The following is a 13,624-nucleotide window of genomic DNA, read 5'->3' as shown; positions in this document are numbered from 1 at the left end:
TCAAAAGCACGTTGGCTCATTGGGCATATGAAGGAGCATAAAAGTAATTTGAGCTTGTTCATTTTGATTGGCTTAATGAGGAATGGTCTTGCGCTGTGATTGCGCCAGCGGCAGCTGTCTGGGGGAATACCTCTGAGATGAAATGCGCTTTGATTGCGGCTGCGGGAGACCCCTGAGGCATTGATTTAAGTTGCGGTGAAGTCGAATTTCAAAAATACACTTACCAACGTTCTCGGAGTGCCATTTTCGCACTGATTCAACGTTCCGCTGCCGAAGCCTCATCGCACCATTTCCTGCTGATCGCAAGGCATGCTGGGAGTGTGACAATCGCAAGGCATGCTGGGAGTGTGATGATGTCACGCGTGGTGTGGACATCTTAGATTGGGACAGTTTGGGAGATCGTTTTTTTGATCCTACAGGTGTAGAGACCTCTGATTGTGCATTCCATATTTCTAAAACAAAACGGAATATGTACAATTTGTTACAGTGAGGAAGCTTACTAAAATATTATTAGTTTTATTTTTGTTTATGTAATTTTTATTTTATTTTTAAATCGGTTTACCTATATTTTTTTTTCTTCTCTTTTCTTTGTCAATTGGTACATCAAGGAAAGGAAAATAAGTGGAAAATATGTCAAATATTTCAGCACCCCCACATTTTTTACCTTCTGCAGGGGAACCTAAGATGGAGTGGGATTTATGGTATCCCATGTTTTTAGCATATGTCGAAGTCTTAGAAGAAGATGGATGTTCTCCTAAAAGGAAATTAGATCTTCTAAGGCATTGTTTAGGTGGCCAAGGAATTAAAGAATTTGACAACCTGCCTCCTCTTGAAAGCACAGAGGGAGTGAATGTGTTTGAAGTGGCTGTCAAAAAAATGAGTGTCAGATTTGGAAAAAAAATAAATATAGTAATGGAGAGATTCAAGTTCTATTCTCGTGCTCAAAGAGAGGATGAATCCATTGAGAACTATGTATCGGCTTTACGCTCACTAGCGGGGTCATGCGCATTTGATACTATTAATTACGAACAAGTGCTCAGAGATCAAATAATGATGAAAACTAAAAGTAAAAAGATACAAGAGAGGTTATGGTTAGGCACTGAATCATCATTGAGCGCAGTAGTGAACATCGCGAAGGGAATCGAACAATCTGAAAAGTTTGTGAGCGAGATTAGGGGCCAATCCCAAGCTATTAACGTGAAAGTTCAAGATCCCGTAGCAGAGGTGTCGCTTGTAAAACCTCAGTTCACACCTCAGTTTATACCCAGGAAAACACCTTTCTTTAGCAAGAAAGATTCAGCTCTCAAAGAGAATAAATTTGGTAACCGCAGAAATCCCATAATTTGCTATAGATGTGGAAGTTTTGAACATGTTGGAAATTATAAGGGTTGTCCAGCATGGAACAAAATTTGTGTGAAATGTAAAAAGACGGGCCACTTTGGAAAGATGTGCAGATCCTCACAAAAAGTTAATTGTGTCACTGGTGAAGAGGAGGACATTTCTACAGAATTCAATTAATTTAATTGTATTTCTTGTGTATGTGAGAATAATTGTAAAGGTTTTCCATCCGGGTCCATAGTGATAGATGGCAAGGAAGTCACTATGATGATAGATTCTTGCGCTTGGTATTCTATCATCGGCAAAGATGTATTCACTAAATTGTGGGAGAATAGGAAATTGTTACCCCCTGATATTAGGCCTGGTAGTTATTCTGGGCATAAAATTGATTTGGAAGGATTTATATGGGCGGATTTGACCTTCAAAGGGAAGAAAATCAAAGGGAAATTGTACGTAGCCACTAAGGGTATATCCATACTTGGTTGGCCACACCAACAAGAGTTGGGTATTAAATTGGATCCTAACGCTTCTCCACCCGTTTACAGTGTTTTTACAGATGGTGAAGAGTTGGTAACAAATATAAAAAAACATGTTTCCTAGCGTATTTAATAATGAGCTAGGGAAATATGTGGATTTCACACATAAAATCATCCTTAAAGATTCGGCTATCCCTGTGAGACATAGGGTGCGTAATGTTCCTTTGGCGTATCGCAACAAATTAAAAGAGATGCTAAATGACTTGGTCTCTCGGAACATCATTGAACCAATTGAATCCTCTCCGTGGGTTTCTCCAGTGGTTCTTTCCCTTAAGAGCAATGGGGAACTCCGTTTGTGTGTTGATCTTCCCAGCTTGAACAAAGAAATTTGGATTGACAGGCATCCGCTACCTAATATACATGAATTAATTTCGACCTTGTCTGGTGCATGTGTATTTTCCACGGTAGATCTGGCTAGTGCATATCACCAAATCATGCTACACGAACAATCCAAGTGTTTAACAGCCTTTATTACACCTGAGGGTATGTACCAATTTTTGCGAATGCCATTTGGGTTAGCCAGTGCTGCCTCTGTTTTTCAAAGACTTATGAAAGAAGTATTGGAGGATTGCCCTGGGGCAATAGCTTTCCAAGATGACATTCTGATTTTTGGGAAAGATGTTGAGGAACATGATAACAATTTAAAGATGGTATTGAGCAAGATACAAAAGAAAGGTTTAACGCTCAAATTTTGAAAGTGCAAATTTAGAAAAGATAGTGTTGAGTATTTAGGTCATGAGATATCTCGTGAGGGTATTAAACCTAAGTTAGACCATGTTGCTAGTATTTCAAAAGCTCCAGCTCCCACAACTAAAGAACAATTGTTGTCATTCTTAGGTCTTACAGAATTTTATAGCAAATTTGTTAAGAATCATTCTGAAAAAGTTTTTCCCCTACGCATTTTATTGAAAAAGAATGCTAAGTTTGCTTGGGGTGTAGAGCAAGGTCAAGCTTTTGAAGTTCTTAAAAAAGAAATTTGTACAGCCCCGTGTTTGAGACCTTTTGTGATTGGTGGGGAATGTATTGTTGCAGTGGATGCCAGTAGTACTGGATTAGGTGCTGTGCTCATGCAAAAGAAGTTTGGAGAAGAGTATGTTGTGTCTTATGCTTCTAGAGCTTTGCGTGGAGCTGAATTCAACTACTCCACAATAGAGAGGGAATTGCTAGCGTGCACCTGGGCTGCACAGCATTTTAGACAATTTCTGTGGGGGACAACATTTCAATTGAGAACTGATCATAAACCGCTCATAAACATGTTGGCAGCTGGCGGTGGAAGAACACTTACAGCTCGTTTGGCCAGGTTAGCGGCTAAATTACAAGAGTAATGCAAAGTCAAAGATGAGCTCATGTTTTCACATAGATTTGTAATTAGGGGTGATAAAATTGTTCCGCCTCGTAAAATTAGAGAACAATTGGTGAATTTATCCCATGAAGGACACTTAGGCATGTCTTCTACTAAGCGACGTTTGAGGGAATTTTATTGGTGGCCTAGTATTGACAGCATGGTAGACAGGTGGGTTAGAGACTGTGTTCAATGTGCAAAGAGTGATAAGTCTGTCAAACCGTTGTCTGGGGAAATTTCTCCCATTGAGTATTCACAGGGACCTTGGAGGAAACTTGGCATTGATATTATTGGTCCTTTAAATTTGCCTGCAGCTAAACATGTTTTTGCCCTGGTACTAGTGGATTATTTTTCGAAATGGCCGGAGTTCATGGTGGTTGACAAAGTTACGTCTAATCAAGTTATTGAATTTTTGGATAATGTTTTTAGTCGTGAAGGTATTCCTTCTGAGCTAGTTTCAGACAATGGGCCACAATTTATCAGTAGTGAGTTTGAAATGTTTTTACATAAATGTGGCATTATTCATAAAAGAGTTTCCAATTATAACCCGATAGCCAATGGTCAGGTTGAACGTTTTAACAAAGTTGTAAAAAAATCGATACAACTTGCTGTGAAGAGCAATTTGAATTGGAGGAAAGCTTTACGAGCCACTTTACACACACATCGCATGTCTCCTAATTCAGTCACAGGTTGTTCTCCATTTGAAATGTTGAGAGGGAGAAGACTGTGTTCTAAACTTATGCCATGGTGGTTGAAAAAGAACAATATTTGTGATCCTATGTTGGATCTTAAGGTGGTCAGACAGCTTGTTCAAAATTACCAAGATAAGATGCGAAGGGTCAACTGCAAAAATCGTCCTCTGAATTGTAAAATCAATGTGGGTGATTTTGTGCGGGTTAAATATGGAGGTTTAGACAAAAGATGGTCTAAATGGTCTGATCCAGTCAAAGTAATAGAAGTTTTCAGCAAAGCTGTCAGAGTACAAGGGGGGAAAATGTGGAATTTTAGACGAATATCCATGTTTAGATCCAAAAATGTGGGTGGTGAATCATATGTTTTCCCACGAAATGAGCCACCAGTCAGAGATGAGAGTGAAGATTGTCAAAATTTTCTAGATTTTGAAATTGACTGTGAATCGGGGAAGTTACTTCCGGGTTCTAATGTTCCAGTTTTTGGTACTGGTGATAACATTGTGGTACCTACTTTAACTCCGGGTGCTGTTATGACATCCAGTGACATTCCTGAAATGAATCAAAATATAGAAGATGTATCTGTTGAATGTTCAGAAATACCTGCTCTAAGGAAAAGTTCTCGTATTAGGAAACCTCCTGTAAAAATGAATGATTTTGTTGGGTTTTGAAAGGTATGCATATAGAATCCTGTTTTTGTTTAAGATTGTATTTTTTTTTTTTGTGTGTTTTTTTAAGAGGGGGAAGGTGTGTAGTGTTCATACTGTGAATGCTCACGCGGCAGTGGGGAATGTTATTGCTCATGCTGGGTTCTATGTTCTATGGTGGGGCGGTTGGGAGATGTGCTGCTGGGAACGGACTGATGTGGATGTGTAAGCTGTCTTCTCTGCTTTGAATAAACACTGGAACCTAAAGTGTGTCACATCGAGTTACTTCAGCGGGGAAAGTTAGTTAGAGTAGGGACGTGGTACAGTAAGGAGGAAAATAAAGGAGTTCGATAAGATTCCGGTGTCGGTGTCGTGCTTACTGCCCTACGACCCGACACTTGGTATCTTCATATCTGGGACTCGGTGACTATCAGCAGATCCAGCATTTTATGCTCTTGTCCTGTTCACAGAACGGCCCGAGTCTCTCTTTATTACTTGCACAAAATGTCATCCAGGGACAGGTAAAGCTGAAGATCATGAGCTGGATATTTTTTAATTTGCAACATTTCTGTATTATGAGGACAAGGAAAGTTTTGATGCCTTTCCACCCAGCACGTTGTGATGATGCAGGAGCAGCAGAAGACGTGTCCACAGAGACAGTTCACCTTCTCAGTGGGCCCCTCCCCAACTGCCCACTTTGCCAGTGCTTTAAAACATCCCTTGCTGCTTCTGAGCGCTGCGAGACTGACAACACAGAGTTCAGATATGGGAGCCACTGACACCTTCACAGTGCTTCTCTGCTTCTAACCACAAAGAGATGAAGCAATCTGCAATCCCTGTGTGCAGTGGCCTGGACTGGAAGTTAAAAACACCACACAGCAAAGCATGTAAGGACAGAGAGAGCAGGCGCAAGCTGAACAGCGCAACTTCAGAGGGGCTTTAAAGTCAGCTGAGCTTTCCCCGTGAATAACAAACACTCCTCTGAAGGTTGGAGCAGCAAGGAAATAACAAAACTGCCACCTGCCATCCCACTCTTTGCACTGGGTGCTGCCGGGGGCTAAGTGGAGAAGGCGCTTTGTCAAAAAACAACATGCAAGGTGCCACCCCCCATCCTACATGCAAGTGCACTGCTCGGTCTTGTTTTACTTTTTATTTACCAGGCCCTGGCTTTGAGGCCACCCGGTATAGTTGAGGCGAGGCTGGAGTGAGAGCCGGGATGGCTGAAGTGCCCGGCACAGTCGAAGCACAAAAGTAAAATCGAATGTTGTTGCTGCCAGTGCCTGATTGAGATAACAGCAGCCACATTATACAGCAGACACATGTAGCACGTAAGCTCGCAGCACAGCTCCTTGTTGTCAAGCACATCACACAGGTGGCCAGTGCGCTAGTCTTAAAATGCACAATCAACGCATTTCAGTGCAGTGAAACAGACACTAGTCTAACCTCCAGCTCTGCCAAGTACCACACTGTAGTATTCTCATGTTGTGTTATTATATACTATGTTATCTTGTTCCTAGCTGCTCAGCCAGTGTGAATATTCTGTGTGGAATGTTGGTGTGTGGGCCATGAGTGGAATGTTTGAGTGACTGGTGTGAGTGATAACAGTCGGTGGATGGGGCTGAGCAGCTAGCAGGCTGCTCCTGGGGGGGCTGTTTATGAGGACTTATAGACTGCTGTACAGGATCTAAGCTACTTGTTATCTACCTGAATAAACCTACTTGGGTTACATCATACAGCGTGGACTATATTTACTACATTTTAACCTCCAGCTCTGCCAAGTACCACACAAGGCGGGTTAAACTAACCCCTATTGGATAAATCTCTGCATCACCAAAGGGTACCCAATTAGTCACGCATATCAGCTGTGTGGTCTCTTAATTACAAAGAACATTCATAGTAACCAGTGGTCCCCGCATCCTGGTTTGGTGCGCCAGCCCTACAGGGCTTTTCACAGTGCGCACACTGCTGAATGTGCATCGCCTGCCCGATGTGCACCGTGTGATCTATCCTGCTGCTGCTGGGCCTGTGTAGAGAAAGAGTTGTAGCACTGTCAGTGTCTGCAGGGTATCCAGAGAGCCCCCACCTGCCCTAAGACCCGAAGCTGTGGTCCGGCCAGTTAGTGCAGGCTGCCTTCCCACAGCTGAGCTAGGCTGGTGCTGATCCACTCCAGCCTTTCATTTATTCTAGCAAAGCCCTCAGCTCTGATAAACCTTGCTTAATCACCTCAAGAGTGTTTCAACTGTTTTAATGTCCACTCAAGACCACTACTAAGCACAAACGGAAGTCATTTCTATAGTCTTATTACATGACAATAATTGCTTTGTTCCTCTCACAATAAAGGGTCAATCATACAATCATACCTAGGATGTTGACATGTTACACATAAGCACACTAAGAACATTAAAATGTCAGACATAAGCAGACAGAAAGCTTAGCAGCTATGAACCCCTGGTGCGTGGTACTTGGCAGGGCCAAGAGGGTCAGAGTGTTAGATACCACAGCAAGTGAAGCAGGTCTGAGGCCCAGCAGCCCTTCAGAATACAGCAGCCCCTTCCCCTGACCCCGAGGAGGACTGATGGCCCCACTCTCTGCTCCCCAGGCACCTCCTCAGTGAGTCCAAGCTGACGATCGAGGTGAGGAACAAGGCGGGGGAGAGGAGTGGGGGACAGGGAGAGGGGAGGTGAGATGGGGAGGAGAGAGGTGGAGGAGAGAGGTGGAAAGAGAATAGGCTGCACAAGAGAAGTGGAGAGAAGGAGAAGTGGAGAGGAGAAGTGGGCAGGCTGCACAGGAGAAGCAGGAGTGTGGCTACACAGGGGAGGAGAAGAGGCTGCACAGGAGGGGTGAGGTGGGAAAGGGAGAGTCTGCCTAGGAGAGGTGGGAAGAGGAGAGGAGGAGAGGTGAGAAGAGGATGCACAAGAGACATGGGAAGGGGAGAGGCTGCACAGGGGAGGGGTTGGGAGGCTGCACAGGAGAGGTGGGAGGGGCTGCACAGGAGAGGTGGGAAGGGGATAGGCTGCACAGGAGAGGTGGGGGGAGGAGAGGATGCACATGAGAGGTGAAGGGGTTAGGTGAAGGGGACGCAGGCGGGGAGAGGCCATAGCTTGAAGTGGGGGAGTGGAGAGTTAAGGTTGTCCAGAAGCGGGGAGGAGAGAGGTGGAGCGGAAGACTCCTACCTGCTCAGAGCCCTCTCTCCCTCGGCCTGGAACGGTGAAGATGACCATCCGAGGCAGGGATTGATGTCTGGGGTCAGAGGGTGAAGGTTAACGCACAGATAGTGGATCCTTCCACCCCTACAGCTGCTGAAGCCTGAGAAAGAAGCCGGAAGTGACTGCATTCACTGCTGGTGTTGTCTCTGCCCCCGCTAATCCGGAAAAGGAAATCACGGGTCTGCCAGTCTGAGATAAACTCTGAAAGAGACAACGGAATAAACTGAAAGAGTCGGCGGGCTAAGAAGTGATAAGTAAACTAACTTAATGAACAAAAGCTAGAATAATCCAACACACAAACACCAAATTGAAAGAGGAGAGGTGGGAGGGGAGAGGCTGTATGGTAGAGGTAGGAGGGGCGAGGCTGGAAGGTACAGGTTGGAGGGGAGAGGAGGAGAGGCTATACAGCCTGTATAGGAGAGGTGGGAAGATGAAAGGAGGAGATGTAGGAAGGAGTGATGCTGTACAGAGTGGGCAGGGGAGAGGAAGAGAAGGGGGTGTGAAGGGGAGAGGCTGCACAGGACAGGTGGGAAGGGGAGAGGCTGCACAGGACAGGTGGGAAGGGGAAAGGCTGCAGAGGACAGGTGGGAGGAGGAGAGGCTGCACAGGACAGATGGGAAGGGGAGAGGCTGCACAGGAGAGGTGGGAAGGGGAGAGGCTGCACAGGAGAGGTGGGAGAGGCTGCACAGGAGAGGTGGGAAGGGGAGAGGCTGCACAGGACAGGTGGGAAAGGGATAAGCTGCACAGGACAGGTGGGAAGGGGAGAGGCTGCACAGGAGAGGTGGGAGAGGCTGCACAGGAGAGGTGGAAAGGGGAGAGGCTTCACAGGACAGGTGGGAGGAGGTGAGGCTGCACAGGAGAGGTGGGAGAGGAGGAGATGCTGCACAAGAGAGGTGGGGAAAGAGCCTGCACAGGAGTGGTGGAGGGGAGATGCTGCACATGAGAGGTGGGAAGGGGAGAGGCTGCACAGCAGAGGTGGGAGGAGAGGCTGCACAGGAGAGGTGGGAGGAGAGGCTGCACAGGAGAGGTGGGAGGGGAGAGGAGGAGAGGCTATACAGGAGAGGTGGGAAGAGGAAAGGAGGAGAGGCTGCACAGGAGAGGTGGGAGGGGAAGAGGCTGTACAGGAGATGTGGGAGGGGAGAGGCTGCACTGGAGAGGTGATAAGGGGAGAGACTGCAAAGGAGAGATGGGAGGGGGAGAGGCTGCACAGGTGAGGTGGGACGGAGAGAGGCTGCTCAGGAGAGGTGGGGGAAGGGGTGATGCTGCACAGGAGAGGTGGGAAGAGGAGAGGCTGCACAAGAGAGGTGGGAAGGGGAGAGGCTGCACAAGAGAGGTGGGAAGGGGAGAGGCTGCACAAGAGAGGTGGGATGGGGAGGGGAGGAGAGGCTGCACATGAGAGGTGGAAAGTTGAGAGGCTGTACATGAGATGTGGGAGGGGGAGAAGCTGCACAGGAGAAGTGGGAGGGGGAGAAGCTGCACAGGAGAAGTGGGAAGGGGAGAGGCTGCACAGGAGAGGTGGGAGGGGGAGAGACTGTACAGGAGAGTTTGCACAGGAGAGGTTGAAGGGGGAGAGTCTGTACAGGAGAGGCTGCACAGGAGAGGTGGGAAGGGTAGAGTCTGCACAGGAGAGGTGGGAGGGGGGACAGGCTGCACAGGAGAGGTGAGAGGAGGAAAGGCTGCTCAGGAGAGGTGGGACGGGGAGAGGCTGCAGAAGAGAGGTAGGAAGGGGAGAGGCTGCAGAGAAGAGGTGGGAAGGGGAGAGGCTGTACAGGAGAGGTGGGAAGAGAAGAGGAGAGGCTGCACAGGAGAGGTGGGAGGGGGAGAGGCTGTACAGGAGATGCAGGAGGAGGAGAGGCTGCACAGGAGAGGTGATAAGGGGAGAGGCTGTACAGGAGAGGTGGGAGGAGGAGAGGCTGCAAAGGAGAGGTGGGAAGGGAAGCGGAGAAGAGGCTGCACAGGAGAGGTGGGAGGTTGAGAGGCTGTACAGGAGATGTGGGAGGGGAAGAGGCTGTACAGGAGATGTGGGAGGGGGAGAGGCTGCACAGGAGATGTGGGAGGGGGAAAGGCTGCACAGGAGAGGTGGGAGGAGGAGAGGCTGCACAGGAGAGGTGGGAAGGGGAGCGGAGGAGAGGAGAGGCTGCACAGGAGAGGTGGGAGGTTGAGAGGCTGTACAGGAGATGTGGGAGAGGCTGTACAGGAGATGTGGGAGAGGCTGCACAGGAGATGTGGGAGGGGGAGAGGCTGCACAGCAGAGGTGGGAGGGGAAGAGGTTGTACAAGAGAGGTGGGAAGGGGAGATGCTGCACAAGGGAGGGGAGAGGCTGCACAGGAGAGATGGGAAGGAGAGAGGCTGCACAGGAGAGGTGGGGAGAGGCTGCACTGGAGAGGGGGAGAGGATGTACAGGAGAGGTGGGAGGCGGAGAGGCTGCACAGGAGAGGTGGGAAGGGGAGAGGCTGCACAGGAGAGGTGGGAGGGGGAGAGGCTGCACATGAGAGGTGGGAGGGGAGAGGCTGCACAGGAGGGGTGAGGTGGGAAGGGGAGAGGCTGCCTAGGAGAGGTGGGAAGAGGAGAGGTGGGAAGAGAAGAGGATGCACAAGAGAGATGGGAAGGGGAGAGGCTGCACAGGAGAGGTGGGAGGGGGAGAGGCTGCACAGGAGAGGTGGGAGGGGGAGAGGCTGCACAGGAGAGGTGGGAAGGGGAGAGGCTGCACAGGAGAAGTGGGAAGGGGAGAGGCTGCACAGGAGAGGTGAAGGGGTTAGGTGAAGGGGACGCAGGCGGGGAGAGGCCATAGCTTAAAGTGGGGGAGTGGAGAGTTAAGGTTGTCCAGCAGCGGGGAGGGAAGAGGTGGACCGGAAGACTCCTACCTGTGCAGACAACTGCTCAGAGCCCTCTCTCCCTCGGCCTGGAACGGTGAAGATGACAATCCGAGGCAGGGGTTGATGTCTGGGGTCAGAGGGTGAAGGTTAACGCACAGACAGTGGATCCTTCCACCCCTACAGCTGCTGAAGCCTGAGGAAGAAGCCGGAAGTGACTGCATTCACTGCTGGTGTTGTCTCTGCCCTCGCTAACCCGGAAGAGGAAATCACGGGTCTGCCAGTCTGAGACAAACTCTGAAAGAGACAACGGACTAAACTGAAAGAGTCGGCGGGCTAAGAAGTGATAAGTAAACTAACTTTAATGAACAAAAGCTAGAATAACCCAACACACAAACACCAAATTGAAAGAGGAGAGGAGGAGAGGTGGGAGGGGAGAGGCTGCACGGTAGAGGTAGGAGGGGCGAGGCTGCAAGGTACAGGTGGGAGGGGAGAGGAGGAGAGGCTATACAGCCTGTCTAGGAGAGGTGGGAAGATGAAAGGAGGAGATGTAGGAAGGGGAGATGCTGTACAGGGTGGGCAGGGGAGAGGAAGAGAATGGAGGTGTGAAGGGGAGAGGCTGCACAGGAGAGGTGGGAAGGGGAGAGACTGCACAGGACAGGTGGGAAGGGGAGAGGCTGCACAGGACAGGTGGGAAGGGGAGAGGCTGCACAGGACAGGTGGGAGGAGGAGAGGCTGCACATGACAGGTGGGAAGGGGAGAGGCTGCACAGGAGAGGTGGTAAGGGGAGAGGATGCACAGGAGAGGTGGGAAGGGGAGAGGCTGCACAGGACAGGTGGGAAAGGGATAAGCTGCACGGGACAGGTGGGGAGGGGAGAGGCTGCACAGGAGAGGTGGGAGAGGCAGCACAGGAGAGGTGGGAAGGGGAGAGGCTGCACAGGAGAAGTGGGAAGGGGAGAGGCTGCACAGGACAGGTGGGAGGAGGTGAGGCTGCACAGGAGAGGTGGGAGGGGAGAGGAGGAGTTGCTGCACAAGAGAGGTGGGGGAGTGGCTGCACAGGAGAGGTGGAGGGGAGAGGCTGCACAGGAGAGGTGGGAAGGGGAGAGGCTGCACAGCAGCGGTGGGAGGAGAGGCTTCACAGGAGAGGAGGAGAGGCTATACAGGAGAGGGGGGAAGAGGAAAGGAGAGGCTGCACAGGAGAGGTGGGAGGGGAAGAGGCTGTACAGGAGATGTGGGAGGGGAGAGGCTGCACTGGAGAGGTGATAAGGGGAGAGACTACACAGGAGAGATGGGAGGGGGAGAGGCTGCACAGGAGAGGTGGGACGGAGAGAGGCTGCTCAGGAGAGGTGGGGGAAGGGGTGATGCTGCACAGGAGAGGTGGGAAGGGGTGAGTAGGAGAGACTACACAGGAGAGGTGGGAAGAGGAGAGACTGCACAAGAGATTTGGGAAGGGGAGAGGCTGCACAAGAGAGGTGGGATGGGAGGGGAGGAGAGGCTGCACATGAGAGGTGTAAAGTTGAGAGGCTGTACATGAGATGTGGGAGGGGGAGAAGCTGCACAGGAGAAGTGGGAAGCGGAGAGGCTGCACAGGAGAGGTGGGAGGGGGAGAGACTGTACAGGAGAGTTTGCACAGGAGAGGTGGGAGGGGGAGAGACTACAGGAGAGGCTGCACAGGAGAGGTGGGAAGGGTAGAGTCTGCACAGGAGAGGTGGGAGGGGGGACAGGCTGCACAGGAGAGGTGAGAGGAGGAATGGCTGCTCATGAGTGGTGGGACGGGGAGAGGCTGCAGAGGAGAGGTAGGAAGGGGAGAGGCTGCAGAGGAGAGGTGGGAAGGGGAGAGGCTGTACAGAAGAAGTGGGAAGGGAAGAGGAGAGGCTGCACAGGAGAGGTGGGAGGGGGAGAGGCTGTACAGGAGATGCAGGAAGAGGAGAGGCTGCCCAGGAGTGGTGATAAGGGGAGAGGCTGAACAGGAGAGGTGGGAGGAGGAGAGGCTGCACAGGAGAGGTGGGAAGGGGAGCGGAGAAGAGGCTGCACAGGAGAGGTGGGAGGTTGAGAGGCTGTACAGGAGATGTGGGAGGGGTAGAGGCTGTACAGGAGATGTGGGAGGGGGAGGCTGCACAGCAGATGTGGGAGGGGGAAAGGCTGCACAGGAGAGGTGGGAGGAGGAGAGGCTGCACAGGAGAGGTGGGAAGGGGAGCAGAGGAGAGGAGAGGAGAGGCTGCACAGGAGAGGTGGGAGGTTGAGGCTGTACAGGAGATGTGGGAGGGGAGAGGCTGTACAGGAGATGTGGGAGAGGCTGCACAGGAGATGTGGGAGGGGTAGAGGCTGCACAGCATAGGTGGGAGGGGGATATGTGGGAAGGGGAGATGCTGCACAGGGGAGGGGGAGAGTCTGCACAGGAGAGGTAGGAAGGGGAGAGGCTGCACAGGAGAGGTGGGGAGAGGCTGCACTGGAGAGGTGGGAGGGGGAGAGGATGTACAGGAGAGGTGGGAGGGGGAGAAGCTGCACAGGAGAGGTGGGAAGGGGAGAGGCTGCACAGGAGAGGCAGGAAGGGGAGAGGCTGCACGGGAGAGACGGGAAGGGGAGAGGCTGCACAGGAGAGGCGGGAAAGGGAGAGACTGTACAGGAGAGGTGGTAAGGGTAGAGGCTGCACAGCATAGGTGGGAGGGGGATATGTGGGAAGGGGAGATGCTGCACAGGGGAGGGGGAGAGTCTGCACAGGAGAGGTAGGAAGGGGAGAGGCTGCACAGGAGAGGTGGGGAGAGGCTGCACTGGAGAGGTGGGAGGGGGAGAGGATGTACAGGAGAGGTGGGAGGGGGAGAGGCTGCACAGGAGAGGTGGGAAGGGTAGAGTCTGCACAGGAGAGGTGGGAGGGGGGACAGGCTGCACAGGAGAGGTGAGAGGAGGAATGGCTGCTCATGAGTGGTGGGACGGGGAGAGGCTGCAGAGGAGAGGTAGGAAGGGGAGAGGCTGCAGAGAAGAGGTGGGAAGGGGAGAGGCTGTACAGGAGAAGTGGGAAGAGAAGAGGAGAGGCTGCACAGGAGAGGTGGGAG

General features: G+C 50.9%; 1 protein-coding gene across 1 annotated transcript in view; it reads right to left on the bottom strand.

Annotated features, from left to right (window-relative positions):
- The window catches only part of LOC146799913 (uncharacterized), a 98,127-nt gene extending 87,330 nt beyond the window's left edge, over positions 1 to 10,797 (bottom strand). The window contains exons 1-2 of the mRNA XM_085620834.1: positions 10,623 to 10,797; positions 7,726 to 7,959 (exon numbers count right to left, since the gene is read on the bottom strand). The gene's annotated coding sequence lies outside the window, so the exon portion shown is untranslated. The remainder of the gene's footprint in view (positions 1 to 7,725; positions 7,960 to 10,622) is intronic.
- Positions 10,798 to 13,624: the final 2,827 nt, after the last annotated feature.

Source organism: Triturus cristatus, chromosome 8, assembly GCF_964204655.1.
Source record: "Triturus cristatus chromosome 8, aTriCri1.1, whole genome shotgun sequence".
Taxonomy (NCBI): Eukaryota; Metazoa; Chordata; class Amphibia; order Caudata; family Salamandridae; genus Triturus; species Triturus cristatus.
Note: the sequence above shows the minus strand (reverse complement) of the source record. Positions and strands in the feature narration are given on the sequence as shown.